We start from the raw sequence: 7,964 nt of genomic DNA on the forward strand, positions 1-7,964 counted from the left end.
AGAAAGCCCACGGATTGGGATAAGATCTTCACTAGCCACACAACAAAGGTCTCATATCTAAAATATACTTGGAACTCAAAAAATTAAATCCCCCTACAACAAATCCTCAAAGAAACAACCGCCCAATAAACAAGTGGGCTAAAGACTTAAAGAGCACCTTCTCTGAAGAGGAAAGAAGGATGGCCAATAGATATTTGAAGAAATGCTCAACCTCTCTAGCCATAAAAGAAATGCAAATCAAAACAACATTGAGATACCACGTCACCCCAGTTAGAATGGCTATAATCAAGAACTCTAATAACAACAGCTGCTGGAAGGGATGTGGAGAGAAGGGAACCTTACTGCATTGTTGGTTGGAGTGTAAACTTGTTCAACCACTTTGGAAAGCAGTATGGACATTCCTCAAAAGACTCCACATAGGGCTCCCCTATGATCCAGCAATCCCACTTTTGGGCATTTACCCAAATGTTCGGCAAATAATTTTGAAGTGCAGAAAACTTAGAGTAACATTTATTACTCTCCAGTAATTGTAACAATAATTTGATGCTCCGAGATGGAGTATGTCCACATGAATTAGTCTCATGTTACTTGTGAATGTAGAACCAGGCAGCAGACCAAGCCTTCTTAAGTGATCCTCAGGTACTCACCATGGAAATACAAGAGTCAATATTATTGTCCACAAGCTGGTGATTTTCCCCAAACCATTCCGCTAGTAAATGACAAAGTCCTATATTGTTCCAGAACAAGCTGTTGAAAATCTTTATTATTTCCATTAAAATTAAATGTCTCTTTAAACAAAGTAAGAGTTTTATGCAGCTAACTTTAATCAAGTGATATATATATATATATATATATATATATATATATATATTGTTACATATGTAGATATAGATTGAAGTCAGTTGCCAGTGGCTCATCCTGGCCAGGAATTAAGATTTAAGGATCACTATTCAAAGTCAGCCTAGGCAGGAAAGATCATAAGATTCTTATCTCCAGTTAAACACAAAGAAAACTGTTAATGGAGCTCTGACTCAAGTGGTAGAGCACTAGACTTGAGCATAATAGCTCAGGGACAGCGGTCAAGATTCTGAGTTCAAGCCCCAGGACCAGCACACACAGAAAAGAATTACAGTGATCCATAAAATTTGCCTATTATTTATTTGTTTATTTATTATCAAATAGACTTATTTCATTTGCTCCCTAAATCACAATTTGCATAAAGAACAAGAAACAAAGTCCTTGAAAGTAGAGACAGTATGAGAGATATTATGCATTTTCACCCTGGGCTCAGCTCTAGGTCATGTGCAGCTGTAGGTGGTGGGCAGGAACTGGCTGAGTTTAATTAATTAGATCCTCTTGCAGGAACCTAAATCTTTCCCAGACCAAGTTTTCCTTCTAAATTCAAATTAGGTCAAACTAACTAACTAATTAACTAAAGTTATATTGCCTTTTCTCAGATATATTTTTTCTGAGAACTCTTTTAACCTTGAAAGCAGATTTTACTGTTAAGAAGCATGCCTCTCCGAAAAATTTGGTGCAGCCACTAAAGGCTCTCTATTTGTAGATTTATGAAAAATTATGTTTCTATCTTACCAGCAAGGATTAGCTGCTACTGACTTGTCTTTCATAACACTTTTACATTGATCTTTGTGAGCATTCTTACAAGCAGTACCTTGTCAGGGACCTCTAGCACAAATGTGAGCTTTAAGTAGTTGTTTCTTTGAGGAAGTTTTAGGTTCTGCTGATGTTTTTGATCAAATAACCAAAATGAAAGCACTGCCAAAAAAGATTTTGTGGAGAAGTTCACTTTAGAATCATTAGCCCCTTCACCTCTCTAGGAAAACCAATGCTTAAAAAGGAATAGATCTATGTCCAGACACTATGCATATATATTAATGCATTTAGAATTATGAAAACCCTATGGAGTAAATGTCCATTATAGATGAAAAAGTAGACTCTGTCAGTGCAGTATTTCAAGTATTGTGGATAAGAATTTGAATATGGTGTCTTGAGTGTGTCTTTGCTCTCAGATGTATCCTCTGCCCTCTTCTTGCCCACCCCTTGTCCTCCACTCTTTGGCAGGAGCTCTTGCACACAGCTACTTTTGAATGGCTTCCATGGAGTGGGATGGTTAGGACCAGTAGATACTCGGAGACAAGAGGACTCAAGATTGAATACCTCCCCTGTTTTGCTTTGCTTGAAATAACCTTTCTAGAAGCAGCTCCAGCTCGAAAAACTACAACTAGACCCACTGGACCTGAAAGTAAGGTTTGAATTCCCATGGAACCTTAGTTCCACTGGGGGAATCTAACTAAAGTTTTAGCTTCATTACATGGCCTCCACTTTGAAGCTCTGGTAACTCAACTGCCACCCTGAGTTGTAGCCTATTGCTTGTCATTGCTTCTGTGCACACTAATCTTTGAATTGCCCACCCTACCTTTTCCTGTCATCTATGTAAGCAATTCCTTGCTCCATAGAACTGCAAATACCTAAATAGACAAATAGATAAATGAATAAATAATATTTCTCTGCTGCTGACTGCTCTTGACTAATATAAGGTCAAATATAAGTCTGAGCCAGGCCCTGATAGCTCTCAACTGTAATCCTCACTATTCAGGAGGCTGAGATCTGAGGATTGTGTTTTGAAGCCAGCCTGGGGAGGAAAATCAGAGAGACTCTTATCTATAGTACACTATTCACAAAAGGCCAGAAGTGGCACTGTGGCTCAAGTGTTAGAGTGCTAGCCTTGAGCCAAAGAAGCTCAAGCACAGCGCCCAGGCCCTGAGTACAACCATAGAACTGTAGTAATATATCTATACCTGTAGCTCTATATCTATAGATATAAGCATTTATATCTATAGATATAGAAATATAGATATTAATATATGTGTATATATATAAACATACATAAACAGACATATAAACACACACACAAATATGTGTATGTGTGTGTGTCTCTCTTTGATACCATTTCTTTTTTGCAATTTTTAAATTGTGATTAAGTGATTGCATAAATTTCACAAATTTCACTGTATTGTGGGATAGTTAAGTCACAAACACATTCTAAGATTCATGGGGGCAATTGTCTTTATCATGGTCTATAAAGTTTATGAGTTCTATGAGGTTTGACAACACAGTTATTTCTTTAATATCAGGTGATATGTATATTTCTTTCCTTTTGCTTAATGTCAGCTGTTCCCTCTTTCCCACTCATTCCTTCCATCCCATCACTGCCATTGAGTTGCTTATTTCGTTTTGATTGATATCCAGAGCAGCTGATGGGTCCCATTGTTATATGTTTTCCCCTCTTTCCCTCTATTTTTGTGTCCTCCTCCAATGTGCACATATATGCCATATATGTGGTCAGCAGCATGAGGTCATTTAGTAATGATTTGACCAGATGAGTGGACGTCCTTTGTTTCTCAAGTCTTATTTACTTTTTCTTTTCTCTTTACATTTTGTATTTAACATCCACCTATCAGGGAGACCATGTGCCATTTGTCTCTTTGCTCTTGGTTTACCTAACTCAACATGGTTTCTTCTAGTTCCATCCATTTCCCTGTGAATGCCATTATTTTGTCCTTCCTAATGGCTGCATAATATTCCATTGTATATTGGTACCACAATTTCTGGATCCATTCATCTGTAGTGGAGCATCTGGGTTGTTTGCATATTCTGGCTATTGTAAACAGTGGTACAATAAACATGGAGATGCATGTGTCCTTGAATCCTGGTTCCTGTTGCTCAGGATAGATGCCTAGGAATGGTATGAATGGGTCATAGGGGAGGTTTATATTTAGCTTTCTGAAATGCCTCCAGATGCTTTCCAGAGTGGTTGTATAAGTGTACATTCCCACCAGCAGTGTAATAGGGCTCTTCTTTCTCTGCATCCCCACCAGCATTTGTCACTGGCTGAATTTAGATTGTGGGCCATTCTGACTGGGATAAGGTGATATCTCTGGGTTGTCTTTATTTGCATTTCCTTTACAACCAGAAAAGGCGAACATTTCCTCATGGGTTTTTTTTTTTTTGCCATTTTTATCTCTTCTTCTGAGAAGTCTTTCTTTAGTTCCCTTGCCCATTTGTAATTGGTTTGTTGGGTTTGGGATGAATTATTTTCTTGAGTTCCTGCATATACTGGATATTAGCTCCTTGTCTGATATATTGCTGGTAACTATTTTTTTCCCAGTTGTTGGCTGTCTTTCTAGGGTGATTGCTATGCCTTTAGCTGTGTAGAAGCTTGTTATTTTAAGGTAGTCCCATTTGTCGAGTCTCTCTCCAATTTGTTGGACCTCTGCTCAGGAAGTTCTTGCCTGTGCCTATTATAAGTTCAAGTGTCTCTCCTACTCTGTTCTGCAGTAGTTTCAGTTTCAAGTTTGATGTTATGGTCTTCAATCCATTTTGAGTTTACATTACTGCATGGTGACAGGCTGTGGTCCACTTTTAGTTTTCTTCAGGTGGCCACCCAGTTTTCCCAGCACCAGTAATTGAAGAGACTGTGCTTCTTCCACTGTGTGACTTTGGCCGCTTTGTCAAATATCAGCTGATGTATGTGTGTGGTTTTATTTCTGAATCTTCTATTCTATTCCATTGGTCTTTGGATCTGTTTTTGTGCCAATACCAAGCTGTCTTTGTTATTACGGCTCTATAGTAGAGTTTGAAGTCTGGCATCAAGATCCCTCCAGTGTTGTCTGTTTTGCCTAGAATAATTTTGGGTATTCTAGGTCCCTTTTTGTTCCAGATGAATTTTTGTATTTGTTTTCTCTATTTCAGTAATGAACGGTCATTGGGATTTAAATGGGAACTGCACTGAATTTGTATATCAATTTTGGCAGTATGGCCATTTTTCACTATATTAAGTCTGCCTATCCAAGAACATGGATAGTTTTTATAGGCTTCATTAAATAGTTCTTTTACATCTTTGGTTAAGTTAATTTCTAAATTTTTTTGAGGTTATTGTGAATGGGGTTGTTTCCCTGATTTCCCTTTCTGCTTGTATATTGTTGGTGTACAGAAAGGCAACTGATTTTTGTGAGTTAATTTTGTATCCTGCTACTTTGTAGAAGTGACTTATAAGTTCTAGGAGTTTGGGGTTGGATTTTTTTGGATCATGGAGGTATATGTACCATGTCATCTGCAGAAATAGGTAATTTAACTACTTCATTCCCTATGGAGATCCCTTTAATGCCTTTTCCTGCCTTATTGCACTGGCTAAGGATTCCAGAACTATATTGAAGAGGAGTGGTGAAAGTGGGCATCCTTGCCTTGTTCCTGATTTTTGGAGAATTGGTTGTAGTTTTCCCCAATGAGTATAATATTGGCTATTGTTCTGTTGTATATGGCTTTTATTGTTTTAAAGAATGTTCCTTCTATTCCTATTTTCTCCATAGCTTTTAGCATGATTGAATGTTGTATCTTATCCAAAGCCTTTTCTGCATCAATGGAGATAATCATGTAGTTCTTGACCTTGGATTTGTTGATGCGATGGATTGCATTTATTGATTTATGCATGTTAAACCATCTCTGCATCTCTGGAATGAAGCCTACTTGGTCGTAATGTATGAATTTTTTAATGTGTTTCTGGATTCTCTTGGCTAGAATTCGGTTAAGATCTGTGTTTATCAAGGAGATTGGTCTGTAGTTCTCTTTTTTTGTTGGGTCTTTGCCTGGTTTGGGGATGAGTATGATATTGGAATCATACAATGAGTTTGGGATATCTCCCTCTGTTTCTCTTTCTCTGAAGCATCTGAGGAGTATGAGTATTAGTTCATCTTTAAAGGTCTTATAGAGTTCTGTAGTGAATCCATCTGGTCCTGGGCTTTTCCTTCTTAGGAGACTTCTGATTGATTCCTATTTCTCATTGTAAGATCTTGGCTTATTTAATTGTTCAGTTTGTACAATTTGTACTTCTCTAAAACTTCATCCATTTCTGCTAGGTTTTCTTTCCTTAGTATAGTTTCTGGAAATAATTCTTTATAATTGTTTGGGTGTCTTTGGTATTTGTTGTAACTTTTCCCGTGGCATCCCTGATCTTATTGATTTGGGTTTCTTCTCTTTTTTTTTGTTTATCTTGCTAAAGTTCTATCAATTTTATTATTTTTTTAAAACAGCCTTTTGTTTTATTAATTTTATTTATGGTTTTCTTAGTTTCTCTCTCATTGATCTCAGCTCTTATTTTGATTATTTGCTCCATCTAGTAACCTTAGGTTCATTTATTTTCCCATGCTTTTCCAGCAGTTTCAGCCACAACATGAGATTATTTACTTGGTCTGTGTCTATTTTCTTCATGTGGGCACTGAAAGCTATAAATTTACCCCTCAGGATTGCTTTTGTCCTGTCCCACAGGTTTCTTTGTGATGTGTATTCCTTGTCATTGAATTGTAGGAACTTTTAAATTTCTTCTTTAATTTCTTGTTACCCAGATATTGCTCAAAAGTGTGCTGTTCAATTTCCATGTATTTGAGCAATTTCTACAGTGTCCTTTGTTATTGAGAACTAGCTTGGTTCCATTGTGGTCAGACAGGATTCAAGGGATTATGTCAGTCTCCTTGTATTTGTTTAAATTCCTTGTATGAAGTTTGATATGATCTATTTTTGAGAAAGTTCCATGAGATTATTAGAAGAATAAGCACTGTGTCATTTTAGGGTTGCAAACTCAGTAAATGTCAATTAATTCCACTTGAAATATGGCCTCACTTAACTCTGTGGCTTCTCTGCCAATCCTCTGGTTGGTAGACCTGTCTTTTGGTGAGATTGGGGTACTAAACTCTCATAGTATTGACAGGTTATGAGGCAGTGACCATTTGTTGCTTGTTTCACCTAGCAGAGCAACACATGGTGTACACCTGGTTGTGAGACTTTATAAGCCCTGCAAATCCTTAGCTCGGGGCTCTCCTTCAAGGCTCTGATGTGTCAGAGTGTAGGAGGAGGCCTGAGCTGAGGTCCATCTAAATAAAACCTTAAAACAGATGTAATGTCTGACTCTCAGTGGTCTTCTTGGTGGGGGTCCTGCGACCTGGACACAACATATTAGTGGGGACTCATTCAAGATCCCCCCAAAGACCCCTGAGACCTCAGACTCCAAAGGTAAAACAGCGCTGTCTTTGTTAATTTGTCTTGTCCTGTTGTTGTCTGTTTGTACTTTCATTTTCCTTTGTGAGGACAAACGCTCCGATTCATATTGTGTAAAGGGTTGTTGAAATAGACACGCTGGCACAACAAACCTGGAGGAACTGGGAGAAGTCCCAGATCCTCTTGTGGGGGGGGGGGTTCTTGGAACCCCACCGTGAGAATTGTGGGGTATGGGTTTGTTTGGTGTTGGGCCAGAACTGACCAAGAGGGCCTCCTAACCAAGGCCCAATTCGCCCACTGTGGATCTGCTACTGCTGCTGTCAGGCGTGGGGTGTTGTGGAACCCTGCCGTGACAGGAGTCAGGGGACCAATTTGGGAGATCTCCACTTCATAATTGTCAGGACTGCATGTGTTTTGTTTGTATTATTTATTGTTTTTTTGGACTGTACCACTGACGGAACTGGAAACCATGGGCAACCCTCCCTCTAGCTCCCTAGACTTACAAAAAGAAACTAAGAAAGAGGAAAAGAAATTGTACCCCCCCCTGCTTTTTCAGGGAGATGATTTGGAAGAAGAAATGTTCCTCCCCCATACTCCTCTTCCCAGGTTCCTTCTGTGGAGCCTGAGAATATTTAAGAGGAGGAGGCAGCTATAGAACCAGCAGCCGAACACTCAGCACCTGCCCTTAAAATTTCTGAGGGGCCAGTTACTCGACGACGCCATCTAATGCAGCTGTTTTTCTCTTATGCACTGTAGATCCTGTGGATGCGGATGGTCGACAACAATTCCAAAAATGGCCATTTTCTACCATTTTGGTTTGCCCAAAATGCCCCCTTTTCTGAGAAACCCCAGAATTTAATTCGTTTACTTGAAACTATTCTCTTTACTCATCA

This window comes from Dipodomys spectabilis, unplaced genomic scaffold, assembly GCF_019054845.1.
Source record: "Dipodomys spectabilis isolate Male_0828 unplaced genomic scaffold, ASM1905484v1 ptg000448l, whole genome shotgun sequence".
NCBI lineage: Eukaryota > Metazoa > Chordata > Mammalia > Rodentia > Heteromyidae > Dipodomys > Dipodomys spectabilis.